General features: G+C 48.3%; 1 protein-coding gene across 2 annotated transcripts in view; it reads right to left on the bottom strand.

The window, feature by feature from the left end:
- SHROOM2 (shroom family member 2) overlaps positions 1 to 15282 on the bottom strand; it is a 133390-nt gene that overhangs the window by 32536 nt on the left and 85572 nt on the right. The window lies entirely within an intron of this gene.

The following is a 15282-nucleotide window of genomic DNA, read 5'->3' on the forward strand; positions in this document are numbered from 1 at the left end:
GTATGCACGTGACCCCGCAGAGCACCTCACTTGTCAGCCGCTGACTTTGTGGGGTGCTGGCGCCCAGCCCCGAGGCAGGTCTAGCTGTCCGGGGCGCTGCCACGGTGTCCGCAAGCCGGCCGGCGCGAAGTGCAGGCTGCTGATGGGCGCGCCCGTTCCCTCTAAGTGGATCACAGAGCTACTCCACACGTGTGTGTCTCCTCTCCATGTCTACGTCTTCTTTCATGTGAGTGTTGGCGGCACGGGAGTCAGACAATGTGACCTATGGGCCTGGAGGGTGACCTTAGGGGGAATTCAAGTCCCCGGCTTCTCTCCTTGAGAATGAAACGCTGTTATGGCTTAACGTGACCTTAGAAATCAGTGACTCCAAATGCCTGCTGTTATGGACAAAGGAATGGAGGATCAGAAAGCCCGGGTGACCTGCAAATTTACACCCACATGGGGTTGGGACACGCATCCCCTGTCTCTGTCTGATGAGGGGTTCTTGGTACTACACACCCCCTTGGGAGACCACCTTGGGATTCCTTCTCACTGCACCTTCAGCACGCTGGACTTGGGCCGCGAACGTTCGCAAGAGGCGGGGTTTGGCAACGTGTACCACGATCTCTGCTCAGCCCGTATTCACCGGTAGGACCTTTCCAACATCAGAGGTGGGGGGTATCGATCAGCAGGAACCTACCAGGTGAAAAACCAGCCAAAGTGCATATATGGGCTCTCCACGAACTGGCTCTGTGAACCCAGTCACTTAAGGCCCACTTTGTTTACGTAGAATGAACACCACATGCGATGTGGTAAGACCCAAGATATATGTGGGGGAGGGGCGCTCTATGAACTTTAAAAATTAACAGAAGGGATTCTGCAAATTTTTTTTTTTAAGGCGAAAAACTCAGTAACTCTTAAGATCTTTTCAGACATCCAGCTATGTGTGTAAGCCTCCCAGAAAGGACCTGACCATCTAGGAAAAGCCAGATAGAAAGCACTAGTGGCCACTAACCAGCAAAATACAGATGGGCCCAGTGGACACAAAACAGCGGCCTTGTTTCTGCTACTTCACCACCTTAATCTTCTGAAATTTTAAGACACAGACGAGGCAAAGAATTACAAGCATTAAAAGTGAAACAAATGCATTCTAAAGGCCACATGAAATATTAGCTGCCAATACACCTCTGAAATCCAAAGGTGCACTCTGGGGAAGGAGCCAGTTCGAGCAGAACAAGGAGCAGCAAACACGCGCTTGCCAGGGTCACGTCTCTCTGGCTGGGCAGGAGACACCGAACCCAACCCAGACGGATCATACCAACATATGTGGTTATTTTGGGTACTACTCTAAAAAAATTACTTCTGAGTCTATTCTGTTCACGCATCTATGAGAATACCCTGCACATTTTTTATTTAAGGGGTGTGAGTGTGTGTGCACACGTGAAAGAGAAAAAGACAGAGAATGTTTTTCCACCACACATGACAAAAAGCCAATGTAGAGATGTACCTCTCCCTACCATCTGTGGAATACTTTTCTGCAATGTAATCATAAACAATATTCAGACAATAGCCCCTCAAAGATTCTGCTTTGCAAGGAAAAAAGGCCAGCCGGCCAGCCAATCCGTACCAAATTTTCCAATATTTTATGTGACATGTTTCATTCATTCATTCTGTAAGTCTTCAATGTGTAAGGGTCTCTAATTATTTAATTATAAATGCTGTCAGGCAGATTTCTGAAAAGCTTTCTTCCAACTCCTTTTCCTTTTTCCTTCTCACCAGCATGACCGCGAACACATGCATTTTTTTTAAACACATGCATTTTAAAATAACTGCTACCCTGAGTCTGTAAATGCAGACCCATCAGCAGATGCGTGTGTGTGCGTGTGTATGCACACACAGACAGATACACACACACACACACATGCAGCAATTTCTCAGAAAATGGCATCCTCCCTCCACACACAAAAGCCTCCATCAGTAAAGGCAAAGCATTTCCATCAATCAGAAATACGGCCACAGATGTTTCTTTTATGATACAAAAGGTCAAAAAAAAAAAAAAGATTCATAGCACATGTCTGCTGAAACCTGTAAAGAGACGACATGCCTCTCAGCTGTCACTATCACATGAGAGAGCAAAATCTAAGAACTGGAAAATACCCAGAACCACACTGATTCCATGTTCTCCAGTGAGATGTTTTCACTGCAATTAGCAATCAGGCTATGTGTGAATTTACCCACAGAGCATTTTTTTCATGACTCAACATGCACACCTGATTTTGCCGCCCCTCCCCCCCCCCCCAGCCAACTGCCCCTTTTCCATGTGGCTGACTCACCATTTCCTTTCAATATCGGCAGTCGGGGTCTCAGTCATGAAAATGCTAATTTATTACTGGCATGGAAAAAAAGAAAAGGCCAGACAAGGAACACGATCCTCGTGCAACGCTGGCCTTCCGCAGGGAGGGCAGAGGTCTGCAGCTCTCACGCGGAGCAAGGCTCCCACATGCCACGGCTACCGGTCACACCTGCACGACGACTTGCAGCCCGGAACGCCGGACTGAAAGGCACTGCTTTCTAGTTTCAGCGCACTTCTAGCCAACTGCAGAGACCAAAGCTGCAAAATGTGCATATATCTATCTGCACACAAGTGGCACACACGCAACATGCCCGTACACACACGTGCACGCATGCAGGCTCGAGCTGGGAACTGGACCCTGATTTGCATTCTTCTTCATTTTCAGGCAGAACAATAAACAAGGGAGATCTCTGCAGATCTCCTCAGATCTTACCCCACTGCACTGCGAGCTGACAACCTGCTTTTAAAGACAGGAGGACAAAAGAAACGCTCTAACTACAAACGCTGGGCTGGCCGACAGTCCCATCCTGGGTGAGCTGCCTTACGAACAAATGCAGGAGGTGCTTACCGGCTCCCCGCTCACTGCCGTCTGGGTGGTGGTGGGCCGTGAACGCCGCGGTCCGCCTCCTCCAGGGACCGGCAGCCGAGCTCTGCCGCAGCCCCTGGGTCTAGCTGCCTCCGGCACAGAGGAGTCTCAAAGCCACGCTCACAGCAGCTGGCCTGTCTGTGCCTGCCGCCTCGTGATGGACAAGTTCACGCAGGCTCCGTCAACTCTAACCTCCGAGACTCAAACAACTCCTCCTGACCTCAGGGTGAACATTCCCAGACCCCAGAAAGACTTGCCCTTTTTAAAACCCCAAAAGCCTTGGGTGTCTTCCTCCTTATACTTTAAAAAAGGGGAAAATAGAGGAAAGCCCACAGAACACATTTCACGCAGCTTTACTATTTAACTATGCTAATCACATAGTATGTGTGATACACAGTTCAATCCAACCATTATAAAATCAGATGGAACAATGAAAGAAAAAAAGTCCCACTGAATAGCCTAATTTATATCTATCTGTATCCTATTTGTCCTCTTGGGTTTATTACACACTCACTGGGAACGTAATCCAGCAAACAACTAACAAAGTATTTCCGGAAGTTTTACTGTGTGCAAAGCATTCAGTGAGGAAGACAAAGAAGTCACAGGCTGACTGTGACTTACCAGCCTGTCACTTCACAATGATCCGTATTTAAAGTCCCTGCCCTCCACCTCCCTTCCTAAAGCAGCCCAAGACCTCAGTGCCACCCCCAAGCGGAAAGCACCCCCCTACCGCTGTCCCTAACAGCCCCTTCCCATACTGAGAGCCCCGAGCCCTCCCCGTCTTGTGCTTACCCTTCAGAACCGGTTTTCTCTTTTCAACCTTCTTCTGTCAGCCTCTTCTGAATTCATGATTTCCGAGCCTTGCTCATTTAATCAAGTGACACAGGCTACCCTGCAGTATGTCCTAGATTACGGCTCTATTTATAAGAGCGACTTTTCCTTTTTTTCCACACCTGCTTGATCTTAAGCACCGCGCTTGAATGTTATACCCAGTCAGCACTTAGAGCAGTCTGCAAGGAAGGTTGCTATGGTATCTCGTCAGCCGGGGACATGAGGTTATTAACTTAGGTAGCCTGATGCAATCACAGTGAAAAGAAGAATGAGAATTTGAACCTGTGTCTTCAACCCCAAAGCTTACATTCTTCCTACGACTTCTCATCTCCACTGATTACTCCACTAAGGACACAATCCTCCTCCTAAGAAAGGGCACCATCTGCCCCGGGCCATCTCGGTGACCTTAACCCTTAGTGCAGGGTTAAGGTCATCCACATAACACACATCAGGTAAGAATCTGATAGCTGATTAGGTATTTCACCACACTCACTGCTCAAAAGGCATGTTCCTGCTATTTACAGACTGAATAACTCAACATGCATTGTAAGAATATGATTTTAGGGGCACCTGGCAGGCTCAGTCAGTAGAGATGGGACTCTTGATCTCACGATTCTGAGTTCAAGCCCCACGCTGGGTGTAGAAATTATTTAAAAATAAAATCTCGGGGCACCTGGGTGGCTCAGTGGTTTAAGCCTCTGCCTTCGGCTTGGGTCATGATCTCAGGATCCTGGGATCGGCCTACTTATGATCTGTTTGTCAAATAAATAAATAAAATCTTAAAAAAAAAATAAAAATCTCAAAAAATTACAATTTTTATTTATTATGATTTTTAAAAGAATTTATTTATTTATTTCACACAGAGAGAGAGAGAGATCGATCACAAGTAGGCAGAGAGGCAGGTGGAGGCAGAAGCAGGCTCCCTGCTGAGCAGAGAGTCCCATGTGGGGCTCGATCCCCAGACCCTGAGATCATGACCTGAGCCAAAGGCAGAGGTTTAACTCACTGAGCCATGAAGGCACCCTATTATTTTTTAAAGATTTTATTTATTTATTTGACACAGAGAGACAGATCACAAGTAGGCAGAGCAGCAGGCAGAGAGAAGGGGGAAAGCAGGCTCCCCGCTGAGCAGAAAGCCTGATGCGGGGCTCAATCCCAGTACCCTGGGATTAAAATTACAATTTTAAATGAGTACTTCATTTTAGAATGTTTTCAGATTTACAGAAAAATTACAAGAAGGAAGTTCTGATTATAGCCAACACCTGGTCTCCCCGATAGTTAACACCTTACACCTTAGTGTGGTAACATTTGTTACAATTAATGAGCCAATCTGGGGATATTAATATTCACTAAAGTCCACACTTGATTCAGATATTTTTTTTACTTAATGTCCTTCTTCTGTTCCAGGACCCTGTCAAGGGAACATTACATTTAGTTGTCACATCTCCTTGGCTTCCCCTAAGGAACAGCTTCCCAGAATTTCCTTGTTCTTGATGCCCTTGACAATGCTGAGGAGCACTGTCGGGCACTGCAGAATGTCTCTCGACTGGGATTAGTCTGATGTTTTGGTCAGGATTATAGATTTGGTCAGATTATAGATTTATAACCATATATCTGTATGATTACAGATTTTGGGGAAATCACAAAGGTAAAAAGTGCCATTCTCATAGGATCTCAAAGGTCAGGCTGTCAATGCAGCTACTCTCCGTGCATCACCTGGCAGGGGTTAGCCTCGGTCAGTCTCTCCATCATCAGCTCCTTCTCTCCCTCCTCCTTGCCACTCTGCCCTCTTTGGAAGGAGGTTACCCATACACCTCCATGAAGGCAGAGGATCTACACAGATTATCTGGAATTTTTTTGTCTCTTTTCTTTCCACTTATTTATTCGATCATACATGTAGATCAGTATGGACTCAGGAATATTTAATTTATACACAGGCTTACAATCTAACACTACTTATTTTTTTGTTGCACCTGTTTCAACTCCGGTCACAGGAAGCTCTGAGTCCCTTTGACATAGCCTTATTGTTGGGCTCGTTTGGTTTAGTTCTTCCTTACTTTTTGGCATTACAAGATGTTCCAGGCTCATTCTGTATATCCTCCACCCAGGCCTACACCCAGCCATCCGCTGCACGCAGTACTGGGTACTTTGATTACAGAAGGTACTGGGAAACAACACCTCGGGCTGCCTGTGCTTGAGGACTTTTAAAGAATGCCCTCAGTGTATTATTTCCAAAGAGAAAGCACTTTTACAACACTCAGATTAGTAATTTGGGTTTTCATACACCCATGTTTACTACAGTAGGCATAATTATCAGGGGATCTAAGACACTCATTTACATTGCTTGTGCTATTTTAATGCTTTGGAGACTTTACATTAGAAATACTTGTCATAGGGGTGCCTCAGTGGCTTAGTGGGTTAAAGCCTCTGCCTTCGGCTCAGGTCATGGTCCTGGGGTCCTGGCATTGAGCCCCACATCGGGCTCCCTGCTCGGCAGGGAACCTGCTTCCCCCTTTCTTCCTGCCTGCCTACTTGTGATCTCGTTCTCTGCCTGCCTCTCTGCCTACTTGTGATCCCTCTCTCTCTGTCAAATAAATAAATAATATCTTCAAAAATTAATAAAAATTAAAAAAGAACAGCTTTATAAAAAAAATAAGTAAGCTTTTTAAAAAAAGCTATGTTTAGGGGCGCCTGGGTGGCTCAGTGGGTTAAAGCTTCTGCCTTCGGCTCAGGTCATGGTCCTGCTGTCCTGGGATCCAGCCCCGTATGGGGGGGGTGTGTGTCTCTGCTCAGCAGGGAGCCTGCTTCCACTTGCCTCTCTGCCTACTTGTGATCTCTGTCAAATAAAAAAAATAAGTATTAAAAAAACAAAAGAAATACTTGTCAAGTATATTATTTATTTGACAGACAGAGATCACAAGTAGGCAGAGAGGCAGGCAGAGAGAGAGAGAGGAGGAAGCAGGCTCCCTGCGAGCAGAGAGCCTGATGCGGGGCTCGAGCCCAGGACTCTGGGATCACGACCTGAGACACCCAGGCGCCCCATAGAGAGGCTTTTTATGATTCTCTTGCAAAAATAAGATCCATTTCTCTTGTCTTTGTTTTACTTGTCTCCGGGGCGGCAGTCGGACTTCAGGAGTTTACTCTGTCCACCCAACTAGGCGTGGCCGTGGCTCCTTCACAGCGTGGGAGTAGAGAGTTCTGACCACAGCTCCTTTGTGATGTTCCGCCTTGCAGTGGTGGCGTGGGGTAGGGAAGGCACCCTCAGGCTATAAAGTCTGGCATGCCACGTTAGGTGAAGAGATTCGGGAAGGGCTTAAGGTTTGACCAAGACTACCTGAGAGGCTGGGGGACAGAGATCTTCTGGAATGGAAGTGCTAGGGTACTTATCTTGTTCTGTTCCCTTTTTATTTGTGGAATTCTTCAAGCGCACAAATAGTCCATGTCAAAGACAGGGATACGTGTTTCTGTCAAATAAATAAAAATCTTTAAGAGATGCTTGGGTGGCTCAGTGAGTTAGAACCTCTGCCTTCGGCTCAGGTCATGGTCCCAGGGTCCTGGGATCGAGCCCTGCATGGGGCTCTCTGCTCGGCAGGGAGCCTGCTTTCTCCTCTCCCTCCACTTGTGATCTCTGTCTGTCAAATAAATAAACAAAATCTTAAAAAAATAAAACAAAAACTGGTACCATTATTATGGTACTGCATACCATAAAATTACCCTATGAAAGTATACAAAATTCAGTAATTTTTAGTATATTCACCAGTTATGCAACCATCAGTACTATCTAATTCCAGAATATTTTCATCACCCCCCCAAAGAAACTCCATACCAAACTCTAGCAGTCATTCCCATTCCCCCCAACCCTTAATTCTTGGCAAATGAAACTACTTTCTGTCTCTATAGATTCTGCCTACATACGGAATCATGCAGTGTATGGCTTTATTTTTTACTGTATTGTGAAATATGTCTAAATACAAAACATTTTATTTTCCTTATTTTCACATCTCTTAGGCTAGGAAATACAAAACACACTTACAATTATATAAGAACAAAACCATAAAGCAAATGTTTAACGTGACAAGTGACGGGGTTTTCCTGGGAACGAGCTGTTTCTCCTGCGGTCCCCAATCTCAGCTACTGCAGTTTCCCAGATGCCACAGAAGGACTAATTTCATCCATCCCTCTTCTTCTAAAGACAGGACACAGAGCTCTGAGAGACTGGCACCTGGCTGTCTCTTCCCTCATCTAGAGACAGAGCTTGGTTTGCGTGAGAGTGTGGACAAATCCTTTCCTCTTAGCCGGGGACAGCGATGTTATTAGCGCTGGCAATGAGACACTGCCGCACGTACCAGGTGTGGTCTTGCAAACCATCAAAATATCCTGTTATAAACTTAAGGGTTAATATGGAAACAAAGACGGAAAATTACACTCACGAGGACAACATGCATATTCCCAAGAATATGCTGCAAATGCTGTTTGAGAAAACTTGAACTAGAGAGAATTCTCAGGCTACCACTGCCGCAATCCATGCCCGCGTCCTCCTTCATCTTCCCTTCCTCTGAATCCTGGTGGAGGTGGTGATGGTTTCTGTACTGGGAGTGGGAGGAAAGAGCGCTACTAGGGATGGGGGTGTGGGCACAGACATAAGACATGCTCCTGGCTCTGTGCTGTCTTCTATGAATTCTTGGGGGACGTGGGGGTTTAACAAAGATTTAGAAATATTTGGATGCAGGGCACCTGGGTGGCTCAGTGGGTTAACTCTGCCTTTGGCTCAGGTCATGATCTCAGGGTCCTGGGATCGAGTCCTACATCAGGCTCTCTGCTCAGCAGAGAACCCGCTTTCCCCTCTCTCTTTACCTGCTGTTCTGCCTACTTGTGATCTCTCTCTCTGTCAAATAAATAAATAAAATCCTTAAAAAAAAAAAAAAGAAATATTTGGATGCACTTTAGATTGCTTAAGGGCAACAGGTGACTTGCAGACCTGTTTTCCTTTTTTAATTCAGATGTGTGGACCGTCAGCAAATTTATGTGTTAAATTGACTTGGGACTAGCTGCAAGAATCTGACAACCACATAATACTTTGAGTCTGGGAAATGAGTTCTGATAGCCAAACATCCATCTCCCATCCAACTGATGGCGACCGTGTTTGAGTAAGGCATATTCTTGCTGCACAGAGAAAACCACTTCAAGTTATCTTTCAAGTTAAAGAAAGTCAAGTCAGTTCAAGAATTCCTGCTCAGTGGGTAGGTGGTTTTCTTTTGGGGTGACAAAATGTTCTGGAACTACATAGTAGTGATGGCTGCCTAACACGAATATACTAAGTGTCACTCAATGATACACATTCAAATAGTAAATTTTAGGTTATGTGAGTCTTACTATTAAATAAATCATTACAATCCCATAAAAAAAGGTAAGTAATTTAGAGTAACCTCACAGACAAAGACGAACCACTGTAGCCCTGTGTACAGGTATCTACAAGCCTGTGGATTTTAAGGGGGAGAAGGTAGAACAGAGAACCAGGTGGCTGTCCGGCTGTCCAGTCCTCACAGGCACCTTGTGAGGGAGCTCAGCATCAGTGGGCCTGACACTCCCTGATGGTCTTCAGCACACACAATGATTTCAGAGTTCTAACATAAAAATAAACACCAACAAAGGAAAAAGAACAAAAGAAAACCTTGTTGCAATTAAGCTGCCTTCCCCTGGCCCCAAAGTAGCTGCCTGCATCTGGTGCCTCCTTTCCAAAGTTTCTAAAAATGCAAGATACTGAAGGTGGCCTTGGAGGTAGGCAAGTGTAGAAGGAATGCACGGACTCAGCCGCCTACTGGGTCATCCCTGATGACCTTGTTTGCCCAAACCTTGCCCCTCTCTGTGAAGCAAGTTTGCAGTCTACCATTATTCTAGAATGTCCACTTTTGCTCAATGCTTAGTCTCATTACCATCCTAGGAGGACACGGCCATGCCCTTTCATAGGCTGTACCTTCTGCAAGGGAGGGAACACAATTTATGGATAAGATGTACATATGTTTAAGATTCATTTATTTATTTGAGGGGCGCCTGGGTGGCTCAGCGGGTTAAAGCCTCTGCCTTCCGCTCAGGTCATGGTCCCAGGGTCCTGGGATGGAGCCCCACATCGGGCTCTCTGCTCAGCAGGGAGCCTGCTTCCTCCTCTCTCTGCCTGCCTCTCTGCTTACTTGTGATCTGTCAGTCAAATAAATAAATAAAATCTTAAAAAAAAATTTATTTATTTATTTGAGAGAGACAGAGCACCAGCAGGACGAGCAGAGACAGAAGGAGAATCTCAAGCAGCTTCCACACTGAGTGTGAGCCCAGGAGGGGGCCTGGATCTCCGGACTCTGAGATCACACCCTGAGAAAAAATCAAGAGTTGGAAGCTTAAGGGACAGTTCCACTTAGGCGTCCTGAGATGTGCATATACTTCAAACATGGGTTGATCACTGAGGTTTTACACATTTGGCTTCACCCACTCATGTTAAGAAAGCCAACTTAATAGTCGGTAGAGCGCCACATTCAGTCCCAGTAGAAGAACAGGAACTGGAGGCGGGATACTTCACAGCCTGGTTCCTGAGCCAAGATGGAAAGCACCTAACTACACTAGCAACCAGAAGAGCGCACAAAAGTCAAAAGGCAACAAAGATTATCTTCAAAGGGCGTAGAGCGGACTTAGCCAATGCCTTTGACGATATGAACAGCAGCAATTTAAGGAGTGTGGAAAGCCGAACGGCTGAGTGAGTGGGTGCTTCCCGGGCCATCTCGGCCCTCAAATACAGCCTAGGAGAGAGCAGCACAGCTGGAAAAATGGAGAGGAGACGGGTCTCGGTGTGTTTGGATGGATTTCTGGAGAAAGGCAGAAACACGGATGAGTCTCTTTACGTGCAAACTCAACCAAGGCCGGCTGACAAGGGCCTGAGCTCTGAAGAGAGCTGTGAAGTGGACAGAGGAGATAAAGGGTAAACGTGCGCAGGGTTAATGCACCAGGACAGCTGCGGGAGGGCTCTCCATCTGGGAAGCGGCGGCCGTGGCCTGCTGTCCGGTCCCGGGGCTGACCCGCCAGCTCGGGCGTCCACCACGGGCGCAGGCGCAGCTGCCCACGGGGCTACACGGTCTCCCCAGGGGAGCGCCGGAAGTTACGCGAGCGCCGCAGTTCCGGCGGCCGAGGTTGCCTTCCGCCTGCGGCTCTTGGAGAGGCCGGAACCCGGAACCCGGAAGTTCGAGTCTCCGTCCCTCCCCCGGGGCCGCCCCCCAGTGCTCGGCGCAGGGAGTACCGCCTGGCCTCTCCGCCCGCACGCCTCTTCCTGCAGTGCGGGCTCCGGCTCCCTCCAGCCGCCCCAGCCGCAAGCCCTGTAACCCACACACGCCGCTTTCCAAATAACGTGAAGCCGCCAGGCCAGAGCAGCCTGGAAGCCAATGTGTGCTCGGGCTCTAGCCCCGATCCCGCGGTTGGTAAAGCCACGTGGCTCTCCCAGCCTCAGGGAGAACTGCAGTTACACCCCCTCCTCCCTCCCCGGCCCCCACCACCTCTGCCCGGCATTGTCCTCCTCTGCCGGAGGGAGGTCCCAGGCAGGTCGACTGGCACTCGTCGCACCGCGACCACCTCCCAGGCGGGCTCTGCCTCAGGCTGGCTCCGCCCTGCAAAACGTCCCAGCGGGAGTGTCGCCTAGTCTGTGCCTGCACCGGCGCTCCCTTCGTAATTACCCCGCCGAGCAAGCAGTTCAGAATGGAAAGCTGCAATTGCCCCTTAGCTAATTGAGGGCCAGGAAAAGCAAATGTCTTCCTGAAAGCCGCAAATGAGGGGCAGAGTTTGGCTGGACAGTCTCTCTTACTTTTAAATCTGCTTGTACGAAGCTTGCCTAACTGACAAATCCGTCTTTGCATTCACCTCTGCACACACGGAGGGAAAACATACAGGAAGGTGACCCCCCACGGGTTAGTTTCTTTATGAATTTTATACTGAAGCACCACGTCTTCCCTAACGAGCTCGATTCCATACGGATTCAATTTTACATGTTGTTGCGGTTCGGGATATATTCTCACTCTCCTCCCCCTCGCTCATCTGTCCCAACAAGATACAAGCCTGCAGGTCAGTGCCAGCCCGCTGGCAGCAGCTGCCAAAGGCGGGGGTGGAAATGCCCGCAAGGCAGCTATGAAGATGGAACCTGCCAGCACCCACAGCCACCGCGCTCCACCCCCAGATCTCCCTTCTCCCTTGGTCTACCAGAGCCTCCCTGAACACAGTACTCACTGAACTCTCAAACTGGAGAGCAAGAATTGACCACAGCACAACTTAGCTTTCTTGCAAGCTTTAAAATAGGATGCTGGAAAACAAGGCCACTACCAAATAAATGCACGTTGACATGTTTGTCTTGATTCTGAATTTATGCCAGGACAGAAAGACAAGCCCATTTCCCTGGCTGTTGTGTAAACTAAACTGTTACATAAAAGTTCAGCACATGGAATGTACCAACACGGATCATTATTTGCCAAAACCAAGGACTGAACCAAGGGCTGTTGGGCGGATACCCATCCATCTATTCATCTACCCACCACCACCCACAAATATCTCCATTCATCCGCTTGCCAACTGGTCCATCCACCTTCCAGTCACTGTGCTTACACAAGGTCCTCTCCCCCAGCTGAGCAAGAACACCCAGTTGCCATTTGCTAGGTAGGTATCGCGAGGTAGGCCTGTGGTATTTCAAGAACAGCCTTTAAATAACCATCAGGCCCGGAGGGAGAAATGAACTTGGCTTGTTCAAGGGATGGAAAGGTGGCAATGAGTCCTGAGACTGGATGGGAAAAGGAAAGTATGATAAAGGCTGCCCCGAAGAGGGCCACAAAGGGCCTTGCAGGTCATGGTCAGGCGCTTGCATTTTATTCCACGTCTAACCAGAAGCTGTTGCATTGTTTGAGAATGGGGACAATTATCATTTAATTTCTATTCCAAGACCAGCAAGGAGGTATCAGGCATGGTCCAGCCTGGAGATGATGAAAGCTTGGATGAAGAAGGCTTTAACTTGATCTCAGAGAGGCAAAGCAGAACTCCTCAGAGAGCAATGTGTTGCCCAGGGGGAGGTGAGCCTTGCCCTGTGCAGCAAAGTGACCAGGGAAACTGTGGCTCAGATCGGAGTCCCCGCACAGGGGGTGCCAGAGCAGCAAAGACAGGATGGCCATCTCTGCTCTGTTCGGAGGCTCTAGCAGCCATCCAGGCAGGAAGACCAGCAGACCGCGTAGGGGTGGCTCTGTGAGAAGCAGGAGAGGTGCACGCATACATCTCCCAGGTGAGTGTCCGAGTCCCCACCTCCTCACACCACGGCCACATATTCAGAAGGTGGACGCTTAACAGGGCAATCACTGATTCACAAGGTGCCTGCAACAGCAAGGCTTGGTTATGTGCCCCCCAAAAGCCCTCCAGAGAGGTTTAGCTGAACTCCCCTCTTCACCAGCCACACTCGAGCATGGCAGCCTCCCTCTTCCTTTTGTTTCAAATGCCCACACATCAGGTGTGACCTCAGCAGCTCGATGACAGGATGACACTTCCCAAAAGCACCGAGGCAGCTGACACACTGGTTCCAAGGCATAAGGCAGAAAGGAGATTCTCCCCAGGGTTATGGAGTCACTGAATCCCCCCAAAATTTCTAAGATGAAGTCCTAATCCCCAGGACCTCAGAATGTGACTATTTGGAGACAGGGTTATTAACGAGGTAATAAGTAAGGTAAAATGAAGTCATCAGGGTGAATCCTCATCCAGTCTCAATGGTGTCCTTACAAGAGACTGGGCAGAGACACACCAAGGGAAGGCCACACGAGGACACCAGAAGGAGGTGGGGATGTGCCAGTTGTGAAGAGAAGCCCTGGAAGAAACCAAAGCCGCTGACCCTTTGCCCCTTGATCTTAGGCTCTGGCCTCCAGAAGACTGAGAAAATAAATTCCCATTGTCGATGCTGCCTAGTCTGAGGCATTTGGTTAGGACAGCCCGAGCAAGCTGCTCCATCCAGCTTATGAGGTACCCCAGTCGGGGCAGGGGGAATTGGCAGGAAGCAGACTCCCGCCGGTCATGACTAAGCTCAGAGAGCTGGTGCAAAACCTGGCAGAAAACAGGAGAAGCTGGGGGGTGAGGCCGGGGGTGGGTGGGTAAAGGGGGCTGCTTGCCACAGAAAAAGTTATAAGTAAGCAAACGCAGTGGGATCTGCTCTCCTGGCTTTGGCCTCCTCTCGGATCAGACACTACCTGTCTTGCCCAGTACTCAGGCAGAAGTCACCTCGCCGTCTTTCCGCCAAGATTCGGAAGCACCACATAATTTTTTACAAAAATTCTCATTATGTGTCATGACTTTCACGGTAAGTACTGGTGTCTCGCCTTCCCTCTGACATGGTGAGGTCCTTTGGGAGCAGAACCTTTGTCCTCCGTATCTTCACACAGGACAGAATCTTGAACCTCACAAAAATGTTCTCCATGTGATGTGAATGGACAGGTAACTCTTATCTCCATGCTATTCTGTTGTCTCAGCAGATTACAATGAAAAACATTCACTGGGGCACCTGGGCGGCTCAGTGGGTTAAAGCCTCTGCCTTCAGCTCAGGTCATGATCTCAGGGTCCTGGGTTCGAGCCCTGCATCCTGCATCGGGCTCTCTGCTCAGCAGGGAGCCTGCTTCCCCCTCTCTCTGCTTGCCTCTCTGCCTACTTGTGATCTCTGTCAAATAAATAAATAAATCTTTCAAAAAACAAAAACAAAAACAAAAACCATTCACTATCCTGTACCACTTATCAGATCAGTAATCCTTTTTTTTTTAAAGATTTTATTTTTTTAGTAATCTCTGTGTCCAGCATGGGGCTCAAATTCACAACCTGGAGATTAAGAATTGCACACCGTACTGAGTTGATTAGGTGCCTCAGTAATTCCTATTTTTTTATACACATTTACATTGTTTTAAATTTATGTAAAACATCAGGCGTCTTTAAATGTTTGCATTACAGGCTTTCGGTTGCGGTGGGCAAAGAGACAGTCCTTGACCTGAATTTTCATTTCTTTTATTTCCAGATTTCATGTTTTAGGTACAGGATTTGTTACCAATACGTGAGAAATCAAACATTCTGTGAGAAAAGCGGAAAATGGCTTTCTGTTCTGGAATTTCAAGGAGCCTCACCTCCCTCTGAATGCACACGCAATTCTACAGATCGCCGGCTGTGCAGCGCGAAAGCAGAAGGCTCCGGTCCCAGTTTCTTCGGAGAGCTCGTGCACGCGCTGGGATACAGGAAGCCTGTAGTCCCCCTGCTGCTGCTCGTGAGCCTGTCGCTACTGACAGTGCCGCTGACAGCACGTGCACACGCATGCACACGCACATGCACCGGCATGCACCCACGGGGCTGCTGCCGGCTGCCCGGGAGGCCTCCGTTCACAGCAAGGGCTACGCCCCCGCGGTGGCAGGGCTGTGCCCAGGGCAGGTGCACAGACACACGCGGCATCCACACGAGTGAGAGGGCTCTGAGCCCCCTCGTGACGTGACAGTGGCAGCGCTGG

The sequence above is a fragment of the Mustela nivalis genome (genome assembly GCF_964662115.1).
Source record: "Mustela nivalis genome assembly, chromosome: X".
NCBI classification, from domain to species: Eukaryota; Metazoa; Chordata; class Mammalia; order Carnivora; family Mustelidae; genus Mustela; species Mustela nivalis.